Raw genomic sequence first — 27,482 nt, forward strand, 5'->3', positions numbered from 1 at the left:
CGGGAACTACTTTTCAAAAGTATAATGCCGTGGAGTTGCGGTGAGATTGCGCCAGCGGGAGCAGCTTTACGGCACAATAAAAATATTTTTAGGATCTTCTAATGCAGTGTTTCGAAATCCACTTTTCCCAGGAGCGAAACATTTTTAAATAGAAACAATATTAACCAATAAACGGATTTACATCTTTATATATTTTATTTAACTTTTAATCAATTTGTATTTCAATGTGATTTTCATACCTATTCTTTTTCTAGCAACCGATAGATCTCACATGGTTATTGCGTTTATCAACTTTGGCGACGTGAGGGAAAGATCGGAAAATAATTCAACGCAGCTTTTAATTACGTCAGATTGACGCCTTTGCTTATAAAATTAGAATTAGAACGCGCAAATGCGATCCCGTCGGATCGTAAGCAAATCGCGCGCAGCAAACTCGTTTCGCCGTTACCGTCGCTCGTTACGTTTCCATCGCGACGCGGCGTCGGGATGCAGAAGAAATAGGAAGAAGAAAAGAGACGGTAACTTTACGGCGCAAAACGGTCGAAAGTGCGTTAAAAGCCGGACGACTGAGTGCCGACAGCTGACCGCGCTATACGAAACGTCGCAAAGTTACGCGCTCTTCCTCTCGACGTTAACGTATAAAAGAAGAAGAGTAAATGCCAAACGTTAAGCACGTAATGCAGTGCGACGGCATTGGAATTATTCAGTATCAAGAATTAAATTAAAATCTTTTGTTGAAATTTTTATTAGATTTCGCACGGAAATGAACAAGTAACGAAATTTTGCAATTCAGATAAATTGTAGCGAAATTTAATTTAACTGCAATTTAAGGATGTATCGGGCATACAATCTCTGCAAATAACATTTGGAAATGTGTTAATATTAACACTTCAAATAAACTATATATATGTGAAAGTTGTGTAAATAAGATTTTTATTTAGTAACATATTTTTATATGTTACTATAGTTTATTTCCTCTATTGTTATTAAGAATTAAGTTATTTTTTATAACATTAGAAAATTCAATTTTTTATGTACTTTTAGTATATATTCAAGATGATTTATCCAAAACTACACTGTGACTATCTGTTCACTTATTTTGTAAATAAATAAATAAATAAACTTTGTTTATTTTACAAAACTGATCTCTGCATCGTAATGAAACTTTACATAAATCATCTTGAATGTTTAAAGTACTTACTTAAATAAAAAAGTTCAGATTTTTTTCATTATTTCTTATTTCATCATTTCATTATTAATTATATTCTTATTAGAGCATCTATCTATTTTTTATTGAAATATTTTTTTATTCAGATAGAAAATCATTACCAAATTTTGTCTACTACTTTCAAATGCAACATAATTATTATTTTAAAATAATTTATAATTTTTTCATAATTTTCTTAATATCTTGAGAAATATCCTGTACATCTTAATGTATATTTTATTTTATATGTATTATACAATAAAATATAATTTGAGGCATTAATTATGCAAACTTAATATTAATGCAAGAAGGTACAGACATTTTTTTTAAATGTCAACATTGTTAATTCACGTTCGAATTTATTTTCTTCGGAACACATATGGTTTCGAAATTCTGTGTACTTTAAGAGATAGGAATAATGTCACGCGTGGCTACACACGAAACAATTATATCATTCTACAATTTTATTCACACGAGGCTTTTACGAGCTCAGAGTCACTCTCGCTGCGCGGTCCAATAAAACGTCCGTCGGCCACTTTTGAGACTCGTTTAGAGCGGAATTATTTCGGTGATAATAAACCGCGACGTCGTACGAGTCGATTTCGCGACACTTAATGAACACTTAATGTCACCATCGGTCAGAACAATTGCGCTATTCGCACTTCCGCCGCGAAATTCGTCGGACTCGTAATTCTGCGGTAATTGGTAGCAGTTTAAGAGTTGCGATTATCTATTTTTCACGGAAAGCGCAAATAATCTTAGTAAGTTGAAGACAGCATTTTACGTTAATTTTCTCGGAACAGGTGTTCTGATAAATTCGAAGTTTGTATTCATAAATATCGCTATTGTATATCGGAGATTTTGCTGATTGAGATCTGATCGCTAAGCACGTAATATTATTTAATATTAAATATTCCTAAAATATTAATAAAAATGGTTACATGTAGATTCCTGATTATATGAATAGTAGATGAAGAAGTAAATAATATTATTTACTTCAATATTTTAAATTATTAGGAATATTATAACTTTTGGATGCAATAATTATAAAGTTTATGAATAAATATATATTTTATGCATAACAATTTATATTAATTTTTGACCAATAATATTCATAGAACATTTTCATAATATTCCACGGATATTGAAGTAATATATGTACTATAAACATTATGTAAAAACGGACATATAACATTAACAAAAAATATTATCATAATATTAAAAAATATTGAATAACAATCTTGGAATATTGATAGTAATATTATTTTAAGTTTAATAATATTCGTATATTATTCTAGGAATAATATTGTGTGTTTATAAAGGAGTAGAGGGAATTTAAATCTGTAATATCTAACACAAAACTTCTCTCTATAATAAAGATACATTAAATAATTGTTATAATTGATTATTTGTATCTAATCGTAATTAAAAGTAATCGATCTCTACGAGGCTGTTCTTTTTTTTAGAAATGTGCTCCAAAAATAAAGTAGCAAGTCAACAATCTGTCCACAACTTTCATCTTAGCATTCTTGTTTATTTCTACATTATTCCTTGTACTTTTGAACGTTTTGCATGTTTTCTACATGTCTTTACGTTAAAATAATCTCTCTGTGCGTTTTCACATCCGACCTAAAGATACTGAAAAGGCCTTTGAAAAAGCTTGAAAGAAAAACTCTAGTGAAAATTTTTCTCAGAATTTTATGCAAATTGGAACATTTTTCAGAAATAATGAGAAAATCTACATCTTTTCTTAGAATTTTTCGTGTAATTTTTCAGAATTTTCATATAAAGTTTTCAAAATTCTATAGAATTTTATAACTTTTTAGAAAATGTCTCAGCTTTTTTATACGAATCTCTTCAAATATTCAAAATTCATATGTATGAAAAATTCCAAGAGAAGATGCAGACTTTCACAGTGTTTCTGAAAAGTGTTCCGATTCATATAAAATTCTGAGAAAAATTGTCACCAGTGAAGCGTGCATCTTTACGATCGTGGCTCGTACCTCGTCGTATCTTCTTCGAGATTCCCGACATTCACAGTGCGAAACCTCTCGAGACTCCTCCCGGTCGTGCGGGATCTCTCCCAGTTTCGGCATTCGGGGTATCGTCTTGTTTTCTCGTGATGAAAAAAGGAGGAGGAGGTATAAACCCGCGGAGCTCTCGCCGTTCCAGTAGCAGCGAGACGGACGCGCGCGTCGCGACGCCGTGACACGTACACGTCGCGCGTCGCGTCCGCGGAGAATTATTAGGCGGGCCTGAAGCGCTTTCTCGCGGGCCGTGTCGTTTCCGCGCGATGACGCCCGTCGCCGTTGTCGCCGTCCGGTACTTTTGTTCTCCCCGCGGCTTCGCTTTTCTTGTTGGTCGCTCGCTCTTTCTTCCTTTCTCTTTCTCTCGCGTTCCTTGTTCGAACTTCTTATTCGATCGCCAAGGAACTCGAAATCCTCTCGAAATCTCAACGTTCAGTGGCGCACGCTGAGTCAGGACGCACATGCGAGAATAAATATATGGGGGCATGCATAAATCTGTCACAATGTTCGCGGACGGATTAGGAGGAGAATTGATAGAGGTCCATTCTGCAAATTTGTTATCTCCAATAAATCGCGATCAAAATTTATTTTAACTCGGCTTAAAGTTTGCGAGTTTTGTACGTACACAATTTTCACACCGGATTTATCAATGTTGTCTACGAAAAAATCCAATTTTAAATTCCTTTAGAAATGGATGTCCACTTCCTTCAAATTCTGAACGTAATTTCTCGTCTTTCAAGCAAAGTTAATCTTACTTTTCCAATAACAGAACGTACAATAACAGAAAAACAGATCAATGATACGCGTGCCGTCAAAGAAAAATTTTTTTTATTATATAAACTATTTTTATACTAACGTCCCTTTTCGCTCAGCAAGATTTAAGGATTTTGACTATACAATACGAGCTAAAAGTTATCGAAATTTAAAAACTTTACGTATTTAATAAATACGTGCAAATTGCATTACTTTAACTTATTTTTTAAATCATTTTTATAATTTTACATTTTGTAGCTGTTAAAATTTACAAAAAAAGAGTGTTGATGTTACACTATAACAGGAGTGGGATCAACTGTGTGTCATACCTTTTTACTATTCTTCTGTTAATTTTATCCAAAAAATTATGTTAATTGTACGCACAAGTAACTTCAAATTACGATCAAGATTACATTTCTTTTTTGTTAAAATATTAACGCGGTATTAATGTTATATATTATCATTTAACACATCCAGATTATGTTAAATTAACACAAAATTTTGAATGGACCGTTTGGGACATGTGATTTATGTTAAGTTTAACACAATTTTTCCAACTGTATAGATACTCAAACATAATACTAGACTATTCTATGAAATTTTTATATTTTTGATAACGTTTTGAGATATGTCCCCCAGACATCCTTGCAGAGCGTGCCTGCTGCGTTCATTTCTTCAATTACCGCAATTTCGGGAGAGTTTCGAGCAGGCCAAGGCGACGAGAACCCGTGAGGTCTCGGGGGCCGTGTTGCCCGCGGGGCCCTGGTGAATGTCCAACGTTCTGTAACGCGAGGAGGGGTCGCGTGAAACCGCATCTGCGGTTTTCTTCACCACCATGACGCGACGATCGTGGGCCTGATGCAGTCGCCTGCACATGTGCGAGAGCACGACGCGCACGTGGAAATGCCGTTTAGGTTATTTTCCATAACATTTCCATATCCTCCGGTTGGTTACTTCGATTTCATCGGCTACTTACGGTAACCACCTTGCGCCATCCGTCAGTAACGCGTAAAGTCTGTCGCGTTTTATTACGATACGGAGCGTCTGCTGTTACATAGCGATGCACCGGGTGCATATTACGATACAGGCCTTTGCTCGCGAGCTGCAAGTAATTCTGGAAGTTGCAAGCAAGTTCAATATCGACGATTTTTGTTCGATCTATACCAAGTTCAGCATAAATCCATTCTTTAACGAACCCTTAACGAATGGATTATTTTAATAAATCACACTGAATACCTCAATCAAAAGTTTTGAATGTTTTGTAAATTACTTTTTATAACTCGGCGTATTCTCCTGGCTGCGATCAAACATGACGTTGACGCTGGGAAAAATCGTTGCAAATCGATAGAGGCTCCAGACTGACTTATTGTCGCATGTCTTTTTTCGAATTTATCTTTCCTCGCGAGCCCGCGAGGGGAATGTCGACGCGTAAATGCACCGTGACGCCTTAAATTTCGACGAAGAACGACGAATTCAGCATGGAAAGCCACGGTGACCATTGCGCGACCACCGTGAAGCCATCACGTTAAGGACGATCAAAGGGACAAGGGGGCCTGAGAGCGTTGACGATAATTTCGGCAGATCACTAACGGTCAGTTCGTCGTTACAGTTGCAGTAAGACTCTCACTGCAAATAAGCGAAAACGCAAATCTGTTTGATGTAAAACTTAATTAATATAAAATTTAATTAACATAAAAATAGTTTTAATATCTATTTTTTTTATATGTAGATTGCTAAATAAAGTAAATGACATATTAAAAATTTTGATATGTCATTTACTTTATTTACTTCCCCAAAATTATCATCTTTATATTTGAAATAAAATATAGTTACAATATATAAAAAAAGGAAGAAAAATAAAAAAAGTGCAATTTTTCGATCAATTTTATATATCAAATGATGAGTGCTTTGCATTATTTATTAATTCATATAAAAATAAGAAAAAAGTGTCAAAATTTTTTCTCAAACAAGATTGCTTTCGTATTACGCCTGTATAAATGAAGCAATTTGAGTCGCTCTAAATCTGACGATGGGGAAGGGCGAGGATGGTAAGGATTCTATAAGGATTATTATAGACGATCACGGTCGAGGACGAGCACCGGTTCTTGAAGTAAACGAGAGGTCAACCGCAAATGCGGCCATGCACCACCGTGACGCCATCGAATTAAAACACCCAAAGGATCCCGTGTGGATCTCATTGCGATCGCAAGTTCTCGTTCAAAGAAATCGAAAATAATACTTGAACCATAAATTAAGAAAAAACCGGACGCGCGGCTGCTTCCCCCTTCCTCCCCCCAACACCTTGCGAAGAAGCATTAGGCATAAAAATTCAAATCGTGAATTTGTACGTGCGCTTGATAAAAAATATTAATAATTTTTTTAATTTTATTAAAAATAAGAAAATTAATGTAATAAAAATAATATTTCTAACATAACATATATTGAGATTTAATGATGAAAATTCTTCGAAATTAGCAGGAAATTGTAGGGTTTTTCATTAATGTGTAATAAAAAGTGAAGAAATCTTTTTTTTAAAAACTAATTTCTTAGTTTTAAAGTAAAGAAATTGGAGACTTTTGCAGAAGAACCACAACAAAATCGAGGATAAGGCTAATACACGGCTAACGTTCCAGTTACTGTTTTTCTTGAGAAGAAAAAGCGAGGAAAGCTGAAAAATCTCTTCAGTGCAGAATGAAAAATGAGGTTCTATCTTACGGTCCACCCCTCGTTCGGTCAATTAGAAAGCTCATACGTCATTCCCGCCAATTAGTGGTGAAGCAAGCGGCGTCTCGCCCGGAGAGGTGCGCAACTGCCGCTTCAAACTTTCTTCTCTTCAGCATTTCGTTTCTTTCGCATACATACGAGATGACAGAACGAGAGTAATTTTGTATCGTCCTATGCCTAATAAAAATTCTGTCGTCACGTGCTTTTTGCCAGCAAATTTACCCATAAAAATTGACAAATGTGTTGCCAATGTTAAAAATTAATATTATTGAGAGAAATCCTACAAATTGTTAGATAATGATATAATCATTATACACAATTTTTATATACTACTTTATGTACTATATACTAGTATTAAATAAAATATATAAGATCTGTACTCAACGACTATAGAAAAATACCAAATCTATTTCTATTGTTATCAGTTTCAGAATTTATTATAATTTTCACGAAAATTGTTAAATTTGGGAAATAATAGAAAAGTCTTTAATTTATGACAAAGCACATTTGAAAAAAAAAAGATAAGACGCAAAGAAAAAAGAGATTTATTTTTGCTCTTTATCCGTACTAATTTATCATCAATAAACGCATGCATCGCGATAAGAATTATCCAGTGTTTCTAAAGCGTCAAGCCAGATAGTATCAACAGCAAATTTTTGTACCGCGAAGTACAATGATAGTATCATTGAGAGAGGGTCTCTAGAAAAATTACAACACGTGGCGCAATTTCGTGGCCGTACATTCGGGTAAGTACACACGGGGGTACGTAGCACTTCCCTTTCGATTTAACAGAGCGTGAACTCCGTTATACCCGTCGACCACCACGCACCGACCCCCCCTTGATCGTAGGGGGCGGCGACGGTGGGTCCCACACGGTCAGCGGTTAAAAGTAAATTACGCATTCATGGTATTCCGCGTAGTGTTGCGTAGTCCACGTAATATATGTCAAAAGGGTTGTGACCACCTCGGCACAAAGGGAGGGGGCGTGCATACGCGTGCATAATGCGAGCGGAATAAACGCGCGGCGGCACATTCGGCGGTCCCGGACCCCTTCGAATCGTACGGGAGGAGGTGGACATTGGCCACGGTAATGTCGAGGAGCTAATTACGGGCCACCTTATCGTCCACGCTTCTCCCACCGGCGTCATTTTTTTAACGTGCACCGGCGGAATATTAACGGCGCGCGACGACATACGCGCGGCCGGCATGCGGCGTTTTTCGGCAAATGTGCAGTAAAAACAGTGGTCAGCGCATATAAATGTACCAGGAAAATCGACCCTTCCCCCCCACGTTAACTTTTTCCGTTAATCGAGATGACAAACCGCTAATTTGCTTCAATATGTTTTAAAATGTACATGTATAGAATTAACATTCATTAAGTGTCCGTTTGCAGAAAATTACATATATATTTCCTTTGGAAGAAATATAACAAAGAACCGTTATCCACAGGAATATTTACGACGTGTAAAAATATTAAGTTATTCAAATTAAAAGTAGGCTCGATGCAGCAAATTGACGACCCTTCATAATCTCTCTCGACATTTCTCTTGGAAAAATTTTATTTCAAATTGGTCGAAAGATACTCGTAGACAACTCCTGCATCACGTAATAGTATTGCTTGTTCAGGGAAAAGTTGATAGACTTGTCCCGAAAGCATTTTTTTTTTTTTTTTTTTTTTTGTAATAAAACATCAATATAGCTCGGCAATACCGGAACTGACAGTTGCTGGTGGTCTTTATTAAGTTTTGCCATATGGCGACTCGAAGAAATGTTGCTCGTTCATTGCCCTTAATATATCGATCACTCGTCGCGATTCACTTTACGGAGACCCGTAGGGTGCACCCCGATTCGCGATCGGCGCTCCACAATGGAGCCGCGCATTCTCGATCATCCAACGTAACAAATAACTGTCCGGTGACTAATGAACTTCTTTTCCGATCTACGCAAAAAATTTCTCGATCCCGCATGCTGGCAATATGGATCAGACCTTTACACGGAAACCCTTTTTCCCCTTAATAGGAAAACCCTAGATTACGCAGCAATATTTTTGTCATGTATCAAAATGTACGACATATGTATGTCAGACAATATCCCGCAAGAAAAAAAATATTATCTCTCTGTTAAAATGTTCAAGAATCTCAAAAATCTGTCTATAAAGATAATAATAATAAAAAATGTAAAAAAATGTATTATAGATTACATGATTTTTTTCCATTATTTCATTATTATCAGCTTCTTGTTATTATAAAATAAATTATTATTTTTCTTTAAGTATTATCACACAAATATGGTTAAAAGAATTGGTTTATATATATATATATATATATATAAAATGTGCGAATCGATTATAAGATTGTTTGCATACAGCACAAAAGCTCTGGTAATTTTAGTAAAGGCAACTACCGGCGCGTTAACTTTTAATGAGGCTGCATTCTCCAGGCGTTCTGCAAGATCACATAGAAACTTCAAGTGCATCCTTTTTAAAAGCAGCGCTTTTGTTTCAGCTATCTCAGTGGTTAGCTGTATATATACAACTTCTTTCAGCTATCGTTCCAATTACGACTCGGTCCTGTTTTCCCCCAGAGCACACTCTGTACCAAGTCCAGATGCTTTCATTTACTCGAGCGAAAGAGGCGCGGATGGCAAAAAAGAGAAGGGCAGGGGAGGAAGATATAGGCAGGAAGAAAGGATAAACGTAGGCAGGATCGTGCGGCGGATTCGCACAGCGGCATAATACGGCGGGAATAATGCGATACACTGGCGATGAATGCACGCCGATGTATCGTATTATGATACACGATGAATACGGGATGACAATGCGGGACTTGATTCGAGAATGCATGCTCGTTATCGGGCCCAATACGGCGGACCTCCCGTGGCGATACTGGACCGTTCTGGGACCTGCTCCCTTTCACACACTTCCTCCCGTCATCCTGTCGTCCTTCCGCCGAGGGCCACCCTTGGCTGCCGTTGCGAGGGAATGATGCGACGGGACGATGAGGGGGCGGTTTTATCAGTGTCTCCTTCAATTTCCTCTCCAATCTCGAGAGTACTATCATTTTAAATGGAATTTTCGCACACGTGCCGTCATCGATCTTCTTTCGCACCAGTTAGTTTTTTCTGCGTGTTTTGTGCTGCATGAATTTGCAAATTGTTATTCCTTAATTAAAATCTTGATTCTTAATTTAGACGCTACCGCGATGATCAGAGATATTTGGCATTTTAAATAGTTCGAGAGAACTATTCCATTCGTGCGCATTTCATTCATTTCGTTCGTAATCGACGAGAGTTAGCATTCTTCGCCAAGAAATAAAGACTTAATCGTGCAAGGCTGGTTAATTTTTTAGGTAAGGTTATCATTAAAAAATACTATATTTAATATTGTGCGTATTTATAAAATTCTTTAAATAAAAAGTGCATTTTAAATTCAAAGCTTTTAAATTCAAATTTAAAATATGTGTCAATATTTTAATGTTCAGAAAGCATTTGAATAAAGTCTTCATTCACTGTCAGTAGTTAATATCTTTGGCTGTTCCACTAAAAAGAAGTAGTGCGTACAAATTTTCAAATTTTCCCACTTATCAAAAACCCACTTGTCAAAAACAGTTTTTAGTTTTCGAACGATTAAGGACGTCATAGCTCAAGAGTGGGACCAACAATCGGGTTTCGCGAATAATATCCGTTGTATTCTTTCGAGCGAGATAATCCTGAAAAATAAATTCTTTCTGCGCAGAAAATGACAGTATCCTCGAATCTCACGTACAATTCTCACGATTTCCCAGATGGCAAATAGCATAAATATCGGGAGCCCAGGAAATAAACGTCACATTGAATTAAACCTAAATAGCGGGACGTGATATAGAACATATGAGACCACAGATAAGAGCGAAGCCAAAGTTTCCTCTCAGAATAGAATTCGTAAAACTTGCGTGTACCTCAAGGCAAAAATAAACATTTGAATTTTACATTTAAGATAAAAAATGATAAGCATATTATGTAAAAAAAAAGGGGGAACAAAAGTGGGACAGTCTGCAGATTACTATATGTTAAAGCATTAATCGTTTCATTTTTTACTTAAGAAATTATATAAATATTAAATGCAATATTTTTTTTTAATGATACCTCACCTAATAAACTATCTTGAAACTATCCTTGCACGATTTTATTAAGATTCTTCGTTTCGTGACAAAGTATACTAGCTTTCGTCGATTATAAAGAAAATGAATAGAATTTTATTGACGTTATTTTAACATCCGATGAAAATATTCCGTAAGTCAACGTGAATATTTAAGGATTAAATGGTAGATCCCGGCTGCTTTTATTAATAGCATAATCAAACGTTTCCTCTCTCTCTCTCTCTTTCTCTGGTCGTGCGGTCCCGTCAACTCGCACGCTCCGTCGCTCTCGTCCGACTCGTACTTTATTTTCGTAACGGAAGCTGGATCCTCATACGCGTAGCGTACAACCGTACTCCCATGAGAGGCAGCGTCGCTATCCGTCTCCTTCAATATTCATGCCGCCATGGAAGAGAGAACCGCGTTACGGAAAAAAAAGAAAGAAAAAGAAAGAGAGAGAGAGACAGATCGCAAAAGCAGACGGAACAGACGTGACATTATTCTTAATCGTAAAAACAAAATCTAGTCTCGAAAAAGAATCAATGTCACCGCGCATATATTAAATCATTTCATTTCTTACGATGAATAACTTTTTTAAATTACATCAAATATGCAGCGCTACATGAATTGAGGATAAAGAATAGTACGGATATATGATAAGATTGTCGACTTTTCGGCAAAAAATAGATTGGAATGCACTATTTATAATAGCGGTGTAAGCAAATGACAGGATATTATTTTTTAATTATCTGTGAAGACAGTAGATTTAAAAAGTAGAGTTTGCACGAGAGATTAAGCTCTCTGAAGCTTAAAAGTTCCAAGTAAAATATTTTTAATTAATTTCATATTCAATGTAAAGCTTTCTTTTATAAATCAAGTTGTACAATTTTGCGACGATATAAATGATTAAAATACGTTAGTATTAATAAGTAGTTACCGATATCAAACACACAAATCAAACTCGCACACCTTTATTATAGATTATCGCACGGACGGATCTCATTGCTATTCCCCAAGTGGTCAAACCGATTTCTCACACATGTTTCTATGTTACGCATCCTGTCGCTAATGTCACAAAGGTTTGCTACCTGCAAGTTTAAGAGGGAGGTTTCATTGGAGGTGAAGCTGAACGGCAAACTAACGTTCATTCTTGCCTAGTCATGCGTGGTGCGAAAATATATTTGTACATCAGAGGACGATCGCATCTCTGCGCGCGAATCGTTATAGAAAATTAGTCCTTCGAATCGACTTTGGGGGAAGGGAGATGACCCCTTTATGCCCTCGAGCTTGGTCCACGGGCCCTTCGGACTTCCGAGGAACGTGAAAAGCTCGTGCGAAGGGGTCGATGGTATCTCTAAGGCCAGGACAGTATTTGAAAACAAGCCCCATGCGAATGATGCTCTTTCCTCTTCAGATTCATTCTCGCTTTCTTTTTCTCTCCCTTGCGGCAGCGGCACAAAACCGTTTCGGGCCCTGTTTAGACGATGGCGGAACCCTTTTCCGAAATTAGGCTTTGCGGACAACGGAGGGGCCGCGGAGAGGAGACACGTCTTCTCTTCCCTGGTTCCCCACTCGAGTGTCTAGACGACGAAGAATGGAGATGAGAAGCGAGTTTCTCGACGTTGCGAGACGCTGTTACGGCTAATGACCGTGTAACATTACATTTACTGTTGGAAATCTATGACAGTGTATAATGAAACGTGGCATTCTTGTAAATTGCGTTATTCGTATACACATCCACGAAGAATCGTTTTGCTGAAATATCTCAAAAATTTAGCTAGCTACAAATCTCAAAATAATCTTATTGGATCCTCAAAATAATTGTGCTTAGACTGGATGTCAAAACTTTTTGCAATATTTGTCATCATTGTTGAGCGTCCTGCACAATTATTTTCATAGTCTGAGAAAATTATTTTCAGATCGTTCTCTCTCTGCACGTAAATAACAAGTAAATAATGTAATAATTCTTATTTCGCGACAAAAATGTACGACTGTATTGTTTTAATATTCATCTTTGAGTATCTATCTCGCTATTTTTTTTTTTTACGTATTTTCTTATTGCCAATTTCATGCAAATCGAAGAAAAATATTTGGACAAACTGTAGAAGGTTGAGAATTGAATATGAAATATATTTCAGTTGTCAGTAACATAATAAGGCGCAACCCCATTAAAAGAGATGACGAAACTATCGTCGATCATTATTCACCCATTTTATTATGGTCGGAAAGAGTATGCATGATTGATGCACAAATCTCGACGTGCCACAGAACCTGTTGACGAATAGATCCGTGTTTCTTATTAAGGGATCAATCTGCCACGGGCAGAAGGGTTACCGATGAGACTTTTTTCAGGAGGCTCTTAACCCAAATTAGAGTTCGCAATCACAGTCGTCGGATGATCCTCTATTCGTCGGGAGCGCGCAATGAAAAATCTCTTGAGGGGATAAAGAAGAGGGAAGGCTCTACGGTGTTTATATTTCGGGACGGGAATAAAAAGAAGGCTACTAGATACGTTAAAATACATCACTGTTTATGTTAAGTATTTTCCAAAAGTAAGCCGTTCCGCACGTCGCCCGACACGTTGCGGCAATTGAATGGGCACACAATGTGGTCACGCTAAGCATGATGGGGGTTCGATAAGGAAATTCAGACAGCGCTCGTATCTATTCTAATCTATCGATCGCACCCGATCCGTGATTCGCCCAAAGTTCCCTAATTTGTCAGTTATACTTTATTGCCGTTAAGTTGATGAAATTAACGCTCAAAGGAACAGTTTTTCGCAACACGTGTAAGATTATTGCGATAAATAAATAAACAGTCGAGTGTGAACTGTGATAAATATAAACAAACTTATAATCTAGTCACATGAATTTTTCAATTAATTATGTAATCTAAATAAATGAACACACAACTCCGTAATATGGTTTTATTTTTGAAGGTATGAAGTTAACTCTTCTTGATGCAATTTTTATATTAAATCAATTATTTGTAAAAAAATAAATAATAATAATAAATTTTTCCAAATTTACTATTTTAATTTATGGTCAAGCAGAAAACTTTAATTAACCTAATCTAATTTAACTTGAGTCAAGTGTCTTGAATCAAGAAAACTGAAGAAAGAAGTTGCCTCTTGATTTTTTTCGATAGTATAATTCTCTAATAATTAAAGCAGAGATTAAATCTTTATTCGAGTAGACCGCCGTGATCTTTAATTTGTAGTTGTCAGTGAATTTTAGGCGATAGTTCGTTTAGATTGCGACCGGCCGGTATTGGCCTGGGGCACCCTTGGCCAATTAATGCGGTTAATACAGTGGCAGCGGGGTATGAATCAGGACCAACACCTGTCAAGGATTTACGGAAATGCTCTCTCTCTCTCTCTCTCTCTCTCTCTCTCTCTCTCTCTCTCTCTGTCATTGTATTATTTCCGAAATAAAAGGAACAGGAATCGTATATACGCGCATGAATATGCAATTTCGGTCGACGGGTGGTCGCGTGTACAGTCACCCTGTGTGTCCCAGCCCTCTCTCCCGCTCCTCCCACCGTGTATCCGGTAAAAAAAAATTCATCTACTATAATAGGCGTTATAATGCAATTTCCGGAAGTTATATAGAATATTCTATTATCGGAGGAAATTGTATTGTACAAACCACATTCTACATGCTGATATTAATATATATCTAAATTGAAATGATTTATCTAATTATTAGATTAAATTTTATTATTATTTAATAAGATTCAATCGAATCTATCAAATGTTTGTGCGTTATGTGTACCTGTTAAATTGTGTACTATATATTATGTGCATCGTACGCATAAATGTTGAGTGTTTAATAGCAACACTTTTATTATACAACGACGCGGCATTAGAAATATTCACAATATCGCACCAACCACTAAATCCAACCACTAAATCATTACATCCATTATTTTGGAGCATCTTTCGAATACCTCTTGTGTTATTCGTTAAAATATGAGCTCTGATAGAAATGCGACACATGCACCAATGCGACTGTTATAGCTCTTACATCATTTTTTTAAACACACGCTTTTCTCCTCGCGTGGATGTGAGAGATGCCGGAGGGAGAAAAATCACACGGTCTATGCGTTTTGGCGAAAAAAGAATGAACGAATTTAACGACTTAGAAGTAAAGCGGCCATAAACGATTAAAGCCGCAACCGGATGAAGCATCTTGCGAGCTACATTGGGGTGCGAATAAATGCTGTCGTGCCCCACGATTATCGATGCCTCGTTGTCAAAGTGACATGTTCATCATCCGCTGCCAGCGATCGTCTTTATACCTTTTCACTACCTGATGACATGTTGTTTCCGCCCATTTTTTTAGAAGCCTTTTCTTTGTTAAGGACGTTACGCATTTAATAAATAAAATTTTTGATACAAGCTTTTTCATTCAAATTGTTCGTCAGATTTGAATTTTTTTCAAGTAAAATAAAAAATATTTAGAAATCTAGACTTTTAGAATTGCTAGAAGTTTAACTAAAATATTGAGATGTAAAAATATAGATGTTAATGTGTTCTCTCGTTAATTAAATAACGAAGCATGCATGCTTTCTCGGCAGCTGTAACAGAGTGCCTACTCGAGCGCGCGATCAGTTAAATTGATTTTCATACAATTAAAATTTTAAAATTCCGCAGCAAAAACACACCGTCACCTGCCGTCGTGGAAGACCTTCATCGTGCACCTGCCTTGATCGCAAAATATTATTCAGAAGGTGGGTCTTATTTACTCTGAGCGGATCGATGTCAATCGTTTGCAATGAAAACACAAGTGCAGCTGTCCTTGCCTCGAACGATGCAGGGTGCATTACTTACGCGAGATCGCGGCGTGCGTATTTAATGAATGATAATTCATGGCAACGTGCAGGTATTGTTTTAAAAAAACAACTTTTTAGGAGAATTTATTTTTGCTATAAATATAAATTCTAAGTATCTATCTATAAGGATACATTCCACGAATATTATAACTTGGTTGGAGGGACAACTTATGATTCATGAGTTAAATGAAAATTTGGAACGTTTTCAACTACGACTATTATATTTGGCAATTCGAATGAAAGTATCACCAGCATCGTTGCGTTTTAAATGTTACCTGTGATAATACGGGAAATTGTACGAAGGGCTCAAGATCGGCGAACTCAACCCGTCGACAAGAATAACAAAGGGTAGCAAACTAGCGAAGGAGAAGACGGAAAGAAACCATCGTGCAGATGTTACGCAGACTCTTCTCTATTCTTGAAATGATTTTTTTCCCTCGAATTACTTCCAGTCGCGCGATTTCCGAACAATCGTGCTATAATTTGCAGATCAGGTAGAAGAAGCGAAAAAAAACTGGGGATTCAACATTTTGTATCCCGAAAAAGAAGAATATTTTCGCGCAAATAAGATCCACCCTCCGCATTGTACAAAGAATAAAATTTTTTTGCGGAGAAGTCTGTAATCTTTTTATTACTACTAAATATTAAACAAAGCTGTCAATCAGTTAGGTACATCAATTTAATCACAAATAGAAATTCAGCAATATTGTCGTTTCAAAATAGAAATAATTTCAATCACAGAATGAAAACTTCGATAAACTTCGAAGAATAATCTTTTAATTATTTCTCTATGATCTCATTAATTTTGTTTTTAATTTTATATTAATAACATATACAATAAATTGTAATAGTGTGAATTTCATGTTAAGTTAAAAGTTGTATAAAGAGAAAAAGATGAGATTATTTTTTGCTCTTTAAAAAATATAAAATTAAAATTAAAAATTAGTTTTAGAAAAGATCATTTTTCACTGAGTTACTTTTAAAACAAATACATATTTTTGTTCAATTCAGCTGCAAATAATTAAGATTTAGACTACGTGCTTTTCTGCAGGAGACTTTTGTTACCACGTCGCGGTTTAGCTTCTGGTCAAAGACGAGCGTAACAGTCGATCGCGTGTTAGATGAACGGGTTCTTTGTGTTCATAAACGTTGATGCGGCAAACCGTTTCTAATTACGCGCCTCAACGACATGCGGGGCCTTGTGGTCGCATCGTAATGCAGCAGCGGCCCGTTCCTGAATAGCAGGATCGTATTAGCTACCATGATCCCTCATTGATTTACGTCTCGCACTGTATGCGTACAGCTTTGTACATGCACGCTACGTACGTAGCGCATTTATGGCTATTGCGTCTTCAAATTCAACGAGATGTAGTTATTATACTGGTAATCGAGGTATGCATATGTATATATTATTCATAAAAGAAAATTAATATTTAATTATTTATTTTTACAAAACTAACAAGATTCACAAATAGTTATATATATATAAACAATTGCAGACAACTATTATATTTATATTTAACTTTATATTTATCCTATTATATATTGTATATAATTAAAATTTGATATTTTTATAATTGTAAATCTGTCTTAGGCTCCGGAAAAATTTGACACGTGATACTTATAATAATTTAAATAATTAAACTAATCCAGAATGAAATAAATATTCATTTGCAACTCGATTACAAAAAAAAAAATAATAATAATACAACAAATATATGATATCCTGTGCGTGCAGGTATGTGGTTATTGGCGTCTTAGAATACAGCTGTCCCGCATCAATCGCCAAATGATCCGATGCGGTTTTCCTACGGTTCCGTGTCATTTTTCACGTCACGATACTTTTGCAAAGTTTCAAACGTTTCGAATCGATCGACTGGGTTGGAGGAAGAATAATATTTGCTCACCCTGCTTGTATAAACAGATCGGGTATCTGAGGAACATTCTGATGCAACTTCGATGTATGCAGCTTGCTACATACGAAGTTCCGTCAGCTCGAGGTGTATCTTTTTTTTATAGATAAGAGAATATCTCCGCCGCAGCTGCTCAGTTGCAGAAAATAACAAAAAGAAATAAATATTTATTATTATTAAAACTGAAGCGGCATATAGATCTTGAATGACTAAATATTTACTTGGAGTAACTTAAAATTAATTATATTCTATTATATTCCGGAATAAAATTGTATTCGACTTTTTAGAAAGATACAGCCATTGACGAAATTAGGCACCCTATTTATTTTACAATTTTTTCAAATAAAGGAAATAAATAACATTGTTTTTATAAATGTTATCAAAAAGCAAGGGTGCCTAATAATTTTGTCAATGGTTGTAGTTTCGGCAGAGTGAGCTTTAAATTATTTTTTATGGAATGACAAAAAACGATGGCGAAACGGATGTGCAAAAATATATGAATGTTATTGTATCTGACAGATTAAATCAACGATCACTTTTGTATCAATTTTTTTTGACGAAAGTTCAGACATGTTGCGGAAAAGGACGGAAAAGGAAGGACGAAAGAATTTACCGGCATGTCATCGATTTTCGGTCGGAATAAAACCACCAGCTGTCACATCGGACCTCAATGGATCGTGATGGATCTGTCAAGAGTCCTGGACAAAAGGACCCAGATCGCCATCGAGAATGAATCTGTCCGAGTAATTGGAGCTTCGGAATGGAAGATGAAGAAAGGAAGCGACGGGTGTCCTTGGCACGTGCCAAGCGCGGGAGTTCACAAAGGAGGAGTCCTCGTGTCGTCCCGGGATTCGTCTTACCGTATGATTTTCGTATCTTTTCGGAGCAACGGCCGTGATATTAGAGGTCCGATGACTTTCGGGCTTTTGCTTATTTGTAGTCATCTGAGTCAAATATTGTATTTTAGTGCGACAGAAACGAGTGGCTAATGGTTTTAATGAAATTTTATTCTGTTGATATATTCTCTCAGAAATTTTGAGGATATCTAATAAATAATATATTTTCTATTAATCGATAAGACAAATATGTTCTTTAAAAAATATTACCGCAATATTCTTTCCTAAAAATAAAATTCCCACGAAAATTTACAAAATATAAGAATTTTGAGATTCTTAAAAATTTTGTTCAAAATTACACTGTGTGACAAATCCAAACTTTTTTTAAGAATACAAAGTAGACAAAGTGATTCTCAAGAGATTTTTTGTTACTGAAAACAAATGTGCAAACGAAATTGCTGTATCAACATCACATATTTGAAAAAATTGGATGTACATAAAGTTGCCAAAAATGGTATTTTTGAGCTGAAATAGCTAACAAATGTGACATGAAAGAGCAATTTTATTTACAGATTCACTTTAAACAATCTAAAATCTATGAAATTCACATATTAACTGCTTTATGCAAATCAAAATTTATAATTATAGTTAGAAAAAAGGAAAAATAATCTGCTTACGCAATTTAAATACTCACTTGCACATAACAATTTCTGGAGCCGCCGATTATGGATGTATAGTAAAAATTGTCAAATATTTGTTTGAACAATGATTATTTAAACAATATATCAAAAATTTTATATATAAAAAGCTTGAATAAAATCTAGTACCATCATTGAATTTTACGAGAATAAATACTGCATTATTTTTCTGCCATTCTATTTGTAAAACAATGATTGTTTATATTTGACATTATTATATTACATTTAACAATTTAGACTATATAGATTTATATTATATAATTGACGAATTGTGCAGGTAATTAAGCAAGAGGATCATACAGTACATGAGTTGTATAAATTCTAGATCGCTGAAAACAAATCTGTAATTGAAACTATTCTATTGTGTCACATTTTTGAGCTATTTTGACTCAAAAGTATCCAAAAATGTCGTTTTTTGATATTTTTAAGTCCAAGTTTCTCTAAAATGTGACGCAGTAGAGCAATTTCATTAGCGGATTCATTTTCAGCGATAAAAAAATCTATAAGAATCATTTTGTCTGGATTGTGATCTAAAATTCGTATCACACAGTATTATTAGTTCAATAGTCACTCATCTCACAAGAAGCTAAAGGGCACGAAATACAATTAGATCGAGACACCCACCAACACGATTATTGGACCTACAGTGCTCACCTGGGGTGATTGGAGTGGTCGACGTGGTCAAGTCAGGTTTATGGAAGGGGAATCGAGTATGAGGAGAACAGAGAGGAACTTCAATCGGCAGGAGGAACAGAGACGGTAAGCTGGTCTCTCCTGTTCTGTGGGTTCACCTACGGACCCTTTCTACATAAGGCCCCGGTTTTCACCCCACCTCGTCAGTGTAGAGGCGGCCGTTGAAGTGCCACGTTGCGTTACCTCGAGGACACCTTAGTGCCTCACGATACCTCGAACGTGATTCGAACAGTGTGGACAATCGAAAAATCGTGTTATGTGGGACATCGTGCTCTCGAAAAAGTGATTCGTTCTTGGTTGCTGTGTTTGATGTTTAGCTGAACTTCCTAATGCCAAGGACGCAGTGAGTAGCCTGTCTCGTTCATTCTTTTTCTTTTTCGTCGTGTAGCGGGAGAGATCGTGGGTGCTGACCGGTTTCGTAGAGGTTGAAGTGTGATACTCAGAATTAGTGAGAGAAAGAAACGTATCCTCGATGGAATGCGAAGAGAACACGAATTTGAAAATTTCGCGCTTCTTTTTACTCCGCAAAATATTTTTTGAGTATCATTGAGTATCATTGAATATTTTAATTAATAATAATTTAGAGCTTAAAACAATTAATGGATAATGTCATTGCTTCATTATATTTTTATTAAATTTCAAGTATTAATAATATATCATGTTTGTAATAACATTTATTGATAAATTTATCAAATATTTTATAAGCAAAAGTTCAAACAACATTTTGAGATGTCTAAAATTCTGAATTAACAAATGTCAGAGAATTAAAACTTAAATATAAAAATTCTGTCGACAAATTAATTATGCATCTTTATTCTGATCGAGGATTTATTTTATAATTATTAAAGTACAACGTAATTTTAAAAATAGTTAAAAAAAATTTATTTTTAATTAAAATTTTCTAATTTTAACGTCAAGCAATATTGTAATGTGATAAATCGATAAACTCGTTATCAAAAAATGTTAAATAAATCAAGTTTAACATGTACGCTACTTTTCTAAATCTAACTTATATGTATGGTTTATCTCTTAATTTCTCAAATCGACACACATGTATACGATCGTTTAATTACATTTTAATTACTGTCAAAAAAATTTCGAATAGACTCAAAGGATGCATTTTGACGTTTAACGTGGCTTTGACGAAGTCCGAGCTGCTTCGTATAATGTCAGAAAATCGCACCTCGATTCCACGTTTACACCAGAAATCTCACGACCCTTCTGTTCGAGGGAGTAAACGATCACTTAATTGCTCGACGGTTGTGCCTTGCTCATGTCAGACCTGGAAGTTACCGGCGAAACAATGGCGCCTGCCTGCTTGCACATTGCTGCTATTATGCATGGTTGAGAGGGGTGCGCTCGTTTCTTTTTTTTTCTTTTTTCTTCGCACACTCCCTCTTTCCTTCGGGAGTCTCTCTAGTCCTTTCCGGACTATGCCTTCTTTTTATCTGTCACATTAATCCGTCTCGGTGCGCGATTGTTTCCCACTTTCCCAGGCGAAATACCGAGGGATTCCCTTTTATGTAAATCACTCTTCCTTTTCTTTTGGATTTTCACGGATCACTGATCGGACGTATATTTCTGTTATTGAGATTCGTTTCTCGAGAAGCAAAGCAATAAATTATTAATGAGCTAAAAGCGATATTGATTTTCCCATTGACATGACTATTATCAATTGGAATTCGCATGATTTATCCAAGGCGTGACTGATTTATTCTCGTCTTTATGTATATGTACATGACTACCATATGCGTATATAAAAAATAAGATATACAACCCCGTTATTAAATTCCGAGAAAGAAAAAAAGAAATTCTACCTCTATCTTATTTAAATAAGCGTTTTATTACATTGTTAGAGAGATTATATGATTTCTGAAAACATTTATTCAAAGAAAAATTATTCATAGAGAAAGAGCTTGATAAAATTTTTCGAATCAATTTGCAACTTTCGCAGAATTTTTGCGATAAAAATCATTGATTAGAAAAAAATTAGTAAAGCAATTACGATTAATTAACTCATGCAGATATTTAAAGAAGATACCTCCGCTTATTTAAGTTGATTAAACTGTTTACTTGGAATTGTTACTTTCGAGCAATATATTTGCATCTAAATTATTTATATTACAACGTTTCGGTATTAATAAAGAAATTAATTCGAGGTATCAAATTTACTCTTTATAATTTTTGCGCACAAATTACCTTCCCTCCTATTCATGCCGGTCAGTGCAAAATTTTGCGGACAGAATAATTTCATATTATATCCTTACGTATATTATCATATTATAATAAGCCCCCTTCAGCTGAGAGGGTTAATATGGAGATCCGCCGGACATGAGCTTACGGTCGTTCTTATTCACGGCAAAATCGTGGACACCATGCGAAAACGTGGTCGGCCTCGCGAACGAAATCGCGGTAACGGAGGGAAAGGGAGAGGGAGGGAGGGAGGGAGAGAGGAGGGTTCCTAGAGGGGTGAGATCGGTGAGTCGTTGAGGAGTGTCCGGAAAGTAAGAGCGGGCTTCCTCGCCGGTCGACCGGTCGAACAAAGGACAAGTGCGTCCTCGAGAGCGATGTTAGAACCTCGTCTAATTGTAAGACAGTCCTTTTTGATCCGAGCGACACGCGGGCCCACGGGATTCAAAGGGAGAAAAGGGCAAGCACGCGTGCGCCTCGCACGTACATCTGCCGGCGAGGTGGGGAGATTTCGCAAGACGACGAAGGCGAAGAAGGGAAGGGCAGAAGAAGGAGAGATGGTGGCGGCTGAGAAAAGGGGGCCCCAGTCTCGTGGGTCCTATACAAACTTTCCTGCGCCGAGGACCCCGGTAGGTCCACCTCGTGGAGCCCTTCTTTTCTCTCTCTCTCTCTCTCTCTCTCTTTCTTGGATTTGGCGTTTCGCCATTTAAATGCCCCTCGGATGCCGTTGCCAGGACTCGTTTCCCCCGTCATTGTTCCTACCTTATTTTCGAGTCTCGTCTTGAATATCTCGCCAAAGTCTTCTGAAGGTTACGGGTGTATGTGCATGAGCGACGTCACACACTCGCGATTCGCGAGTTTCCAGTTTATTCCCGATCGACCTCCGCATTTGTTCTCTTTTCGGCCATGGGTCATTCTTCTTGTTTGATGGGTCGGCCAGCCGCCTTCCTCATGCGCACTCTCGCATCCTCGAGTGGATCGTATCTTGAAAATTAAATTCCACTTTGGCTCCTCCCGGCCGGTATATCACGGCATATCCGAGATCGACGTTCATAATGGAATACAGTGAGCAGAATACATAATGGACCATGAATTCAAGTCTGAATAATTCAAGGTATATCAAAATGATTTATAATCTCGCGAGAGAAGACACTTTGGTGAGTTATGTACGCCTAAATGAGGATTCCGATATAACAAATTAATCATCGGAATATCATTGAATTTGTGTTTTAAAACAAATAAAGTATGAACTTCCATGTATTAATGTAAATAGATTAGAATGCGGTGGATTACTGTTTATATTTTACAAATAAAAAAAAAAACGGCAGGCTCGATGCTCGAAAAATCTAAAGAAAGATAATTTACATTTCACGTTGCTCTTCATCTTTTAACTTTTTAAATCGAATTTTAAGATTGATACTATCAATCACGTTCTGCGATGCTTCGGGGAAGGAATTATTTTCTTTAGAAACAGCATAGAAATTTGAAACCCCCAAAATTACGCATCCTCGTGGATCGGAAAAGCCTGCTAACACTCGTGGGGAAGTGGGGAAGTTCCACCTTCACGGGGAACGCGCGTAGATCAGACTCGGATAGTGGGGAGGCGCGCGACATGGGAACACGCGCGATCACCGGGGGGACAGGTGTGCTCTAAATAACGCGCGGGCCCAAGGCCCGTCTTCTCTCTCTCCTCTGTCGCACGACATGTTTTCTCTCTAGACGCGCGTCTCCGTCCTTTTCGCGTTGCCAAACTCCGCTCCCCTAATCTCTCACTGTCGCTGAGCGGTGCGAGCAGTAGCCTCTAGCGAGTGAATGCGGCTTTGATTGTCGTCGGTTGGGTCCCCAAAAACCACCCTCCCCCTTCACGGGGAACATTTCGAGAAAATGGCGCTAGCAAAAGGTGCGCCTGGGGTCAATCCAATATAAATCAGAACCGAGTCTTGAGGCTTAGTCAAGGAGAGAGGAAGAAAGCGAGAGAGAGAGAGAGAAAGAGAGTACACGTATGTGTGTGCGTGGAATCAAAGTGGGGAGGGGGAGGCCCAGAAGAAAGGGGGCGATGTGGTGAATAGAGTATTTTCGGAACCGCTCGCGGACCTACACATCGAGACGTTCGCGTACGTGCACGTACGTCCGTGTGTTCGTGATAACGTGAAAGAGAATCAGGTACGAGACCTCCACCTGCCTCCACCTCCCCGCTTCTCTTAGCGGGTCCCGAGAATCTTCTCCGGTAGGAATTTGGAGTTTCTCCCGCGTGTTTGAAACGCCGATGGCCGTTATTCTTCTTTCTTATACACTGAGGATGACGTTGAATTGATACCGGGTCCTTTTTCGGGAAGAGTTAAGGGAATTCCTTATCAGCTTCTCGATAAGTCTTAGACAGACAAACTCCTTTTAAAGGCTCGGGAACCTTCGTGTTCAATTTTCAAGGGTTTAAAAGTGACATCTGTGTTCTTTGCACTTTCAATCTTGATGTTTGAGGGCTACTTCACAAATGGCTATTGTGAGATATCGAAGCAGATGATACGGATAAGAGACATGTACTCGTATTTATATTCTTTATCACTAAAGGTGCACTGCATGCATTTATTTTCGCTTCTTATATGATATGCATTATGGTAAACATTTTTTTCTTGTTTTTTTTTTTTATCGGATGCAGTATTTGATGTTCGAAAATATATTTTACAAATAGTCCCTATCAGATATCTCTCGATACAGATGGCAGAACGACTTGGAGTGCTTTTTCATATCACATCATATATTGCGTGTACATACACAGAAAAAAATTATAAATTAAGTATCAAATCAACAATCGTATTGTCAATGAGCAAGATTATAAAATCTTCTTGAAAGAATTTGATTTAATCTTAAACAGACATAACTTGTTTACATGAAGGAATAAAATATTTCATGTAAAAAATTTTTTTGTGTAAGCGAATTATGTCTGTTTAAGATCAATTCTTTTTGATAAAATTTTATATTCTTGCTTGAGAGATGAGAATATGATGATTTAATAACGATTTTTTTCTATGTATAAATCGAATCATTTTTTATTATTGAGGAACAATGGTAAATTAAATTTCGTTCTGTTTTATACGTTAAATTACTCCAAAATCTCTAATTCAAAGATAAATATCAAAAGTGTAACATTATGCATTTTGCAATATTATGATACATTAATTTGCAAAAGATATTCGTAGAATCAAGATTGTATCAGCAATTTTATCTTGATAATGAAAATCAAGGCGATGAGAAAAATCTGTAGCTTTAGAAAGACACTTTTGAAGTAACCAAATAAATCGTCGAAAGAGGGAGAAAGGTAATATGTCTCCGAGGCACCTCAAATAGGTACTTCAAATCTCCGTGTGAGCCGACGGAGACACTATTTGTTAAGCGACATTCGGCGGGCGTGTTTGCATATGTAAGATCGCGCGTGATTGTTTGCGCGGTCCTGAAAAGAAATCGGGTAACGCACGAGTCTCTCTCAGCTGTCCTCCCCCTTTCCTGTCAGGATGTTCTGGAGAATGAGAGAGAAAGAGAGAGAGAGAGAGAGAGAGAGAGAGAGAGAGAGAGATTGAGACAGAAAGGGAGACTTCGGGGTTTTTTAAGAGTTAACATCTTCCTAAGACATCTTTTTTATAAATGTAATACGATATCTGTTTTAATAGAATATATCGATTTAGATAAAATATTTATTGAATAAATATCAACAATAAGGAAAGTCAAGTTTCAATAATAAATTAATTTATGCTCATAATTGGTACATATTTTATATAAAAAACTATGTAAGATATTATTGTGATTATTCGGAATTAATCTTTTAAATTCTACTTAAAAATTTATTTAGTATTATTCTATTTAGCATTTTTCAATCTGCTTAAAATGTTAGTAAATTACATTTATAAATATTAAAATGTATTTTAAAACATATTAAAATTACTTGGAGCACTTACAAGAAAAACATTTCTTTAAGAACGTTTTAGAACTCTACAATACTACCTAAAAGTTATCAAAATTTAAAAACTTTCCCGAAAGTTTAATCTTCTTTGTTCTAATTAATCTAATCTGAATAATCTGAAACAAACCTAATAATAGAACAATTTAAGAAATCTACAGATGAAGTCTGTATGCAATTTTCTAATGCACGTTGTGATTGTAATTTAACATGTTAAAAATTGATTTAATTTAAATTAAATGAAAATTAATCAAACTTTATTACTGGCAAATTATCTTCAAATTAATTAAAAAAATCTATAGATGAAATATTGCTTAGTTTTTTTTAGTACACGCTATGAAGTGTATCAAATATATCATACGACCCTAAATTGAAGAGCTATGTAGGGGTCTTTTCTCGATGTCGGCTACAGTCTTGACGACACGCGCTACTTTTTGGAGTATTTCTTACTTTCCCTGTACCGCACCCTAAGATGAAAGGCGCATCAAGACCGTTAATGGCAACCTCTTTCTTGTTTTGGGCCCGTGAATAATCCGCATTGTGATGGCGGTTTTCGCGTCGCAGCCGCCATTAGTCTCACGCGGCCTTGACAAGTGATTATTAACGCCACGAAGAAGAAACGACCGAAAACGTTTCTCATCCGTTCCCTCACATTTTTTATTTCCGCTCACTTAGGACTGACAGCGGTATCATGTACAGGATGTCCTAGATGTCTATCGATTTATTGATGACAGAGAGAAACGAGTTTTTCAAGAGAAAATTTGCAGAAAAGATACAATCGTTAAATATCGAAATTGTTTTAAATAAACTGAAATTTTATTTCAAAGTATGATAATTAGAGATTTGAAAACGTATATATATTTTATTTTAGCGCACTTCGGACTTGGCAGATGGAGAATTTGCAAATAAGTTTTTCCAAAGGCTGGGAAGGGCCCCCTAGAAAAACACAAGCAAGATCCGACCCTTAATCAATCTCGTTTACTTCTTTGAATCTGCCTACTTCTTTCTTATTAAAAACAGTTTTTATAGTATACATTATGGACGAGGGTCCTTGTCGACCATGCTTGCAAGCATGTCAAGGTTTCAACCGTCGTTCTATTTTATTCATTTTCCGTGGCATACAGGAACGAGGTCGATCCTGCCTTGCGTCTTGCGGGGATAGAGAAGCGGGGTCGGGACTTATATATACGGGACGACGGGTGTAAGGCCCCGATGTTGTTATTCCGGGCCGCTCGTCGTGGGGACCATTCTTGCATTTGCAACGTGACCTCAAACGACGCGACTCACCTCGTGCGAACACCTTATAGGCCCATAAAAGGGGCGCATATGGGGAATTGAGAAGCCGCGGAACAATTCAGTGTCTTTAGCGCATTGTACACTTGTCTCTGTTTCTCGACGTTGAAATATATGACATATACTCTAATTGATGAAAAAAGGAACGGAGCTCACCCTTCTTCGGTAATCCGAATCCAATTTTGTTGATGGAATTGTGCTAATTTAATGTTCGAGGTATAAGCCGGATAAGAGATTATCTTGTTCAT

The 27,482-nt window shown here is 36.6% G+C and overlaps 2 protein-coding genes across 6 annotated transcripts in view; one reads left to right on the forward strand and one right to left on the reverse strand.

Moving 5' to 3' along the window:
* Positions 1-27,482, reverse strand: part of LOC105195972 (paired mesoderm homeobox protein 1) — a 71,262-nt gene that overhangs the window by 13,705 nt on the left and 30,075 nt on the right. Inside the window, exon 2 of one of the 3 annotated variants that reach the window (XM_011161648.3) lies at positions 3,211-3,679. The exons of the other annotated variants lie outside the window; for them this stretch is intronic. The gene's annotated coding sequence lies outside the window, so the exon portion shown is untranslated. The remainder of the gene's footprint in view (positions 1-3,210; positions 3,680-27,482) is intronic. 3 annotated transcript variants of the gene reach the window in all.
* The window catches only part of LOC105195973, a 30,528-nt gene continuing 23,044 nt past the window's right edge, over positions 19,999-27,482 (forward strand). For 2 of the 3 annotated variants that reach the window (XM_011161654.3, XM_011161655.3), the window contains exon 1: positions 20,001-20,142. The gene's annotated coding sequence lies outside the window, so the exon portion shown is untranslated. Of the gene's footprint in view, positions 20,143-27,482 lie in introns of all 3 variants that reach the window. The other variant, XM_026133436.2, reaches the window with a different exon arrangement.

This window comes from Solenopsis invicta, chromosome 12 (assembly GCF_016802725.1).
Source record: "Solenopsis invicta isolate M01_SB chromosome 12, UNIL_Sinv_3.0, whole genome shotgun sequence".
NCBI lineage: Eukaryota > Metazoa > Arthropoda > Insecta > Hymenoptera > Formicidae > Solenopsis > Solenopsis invicta.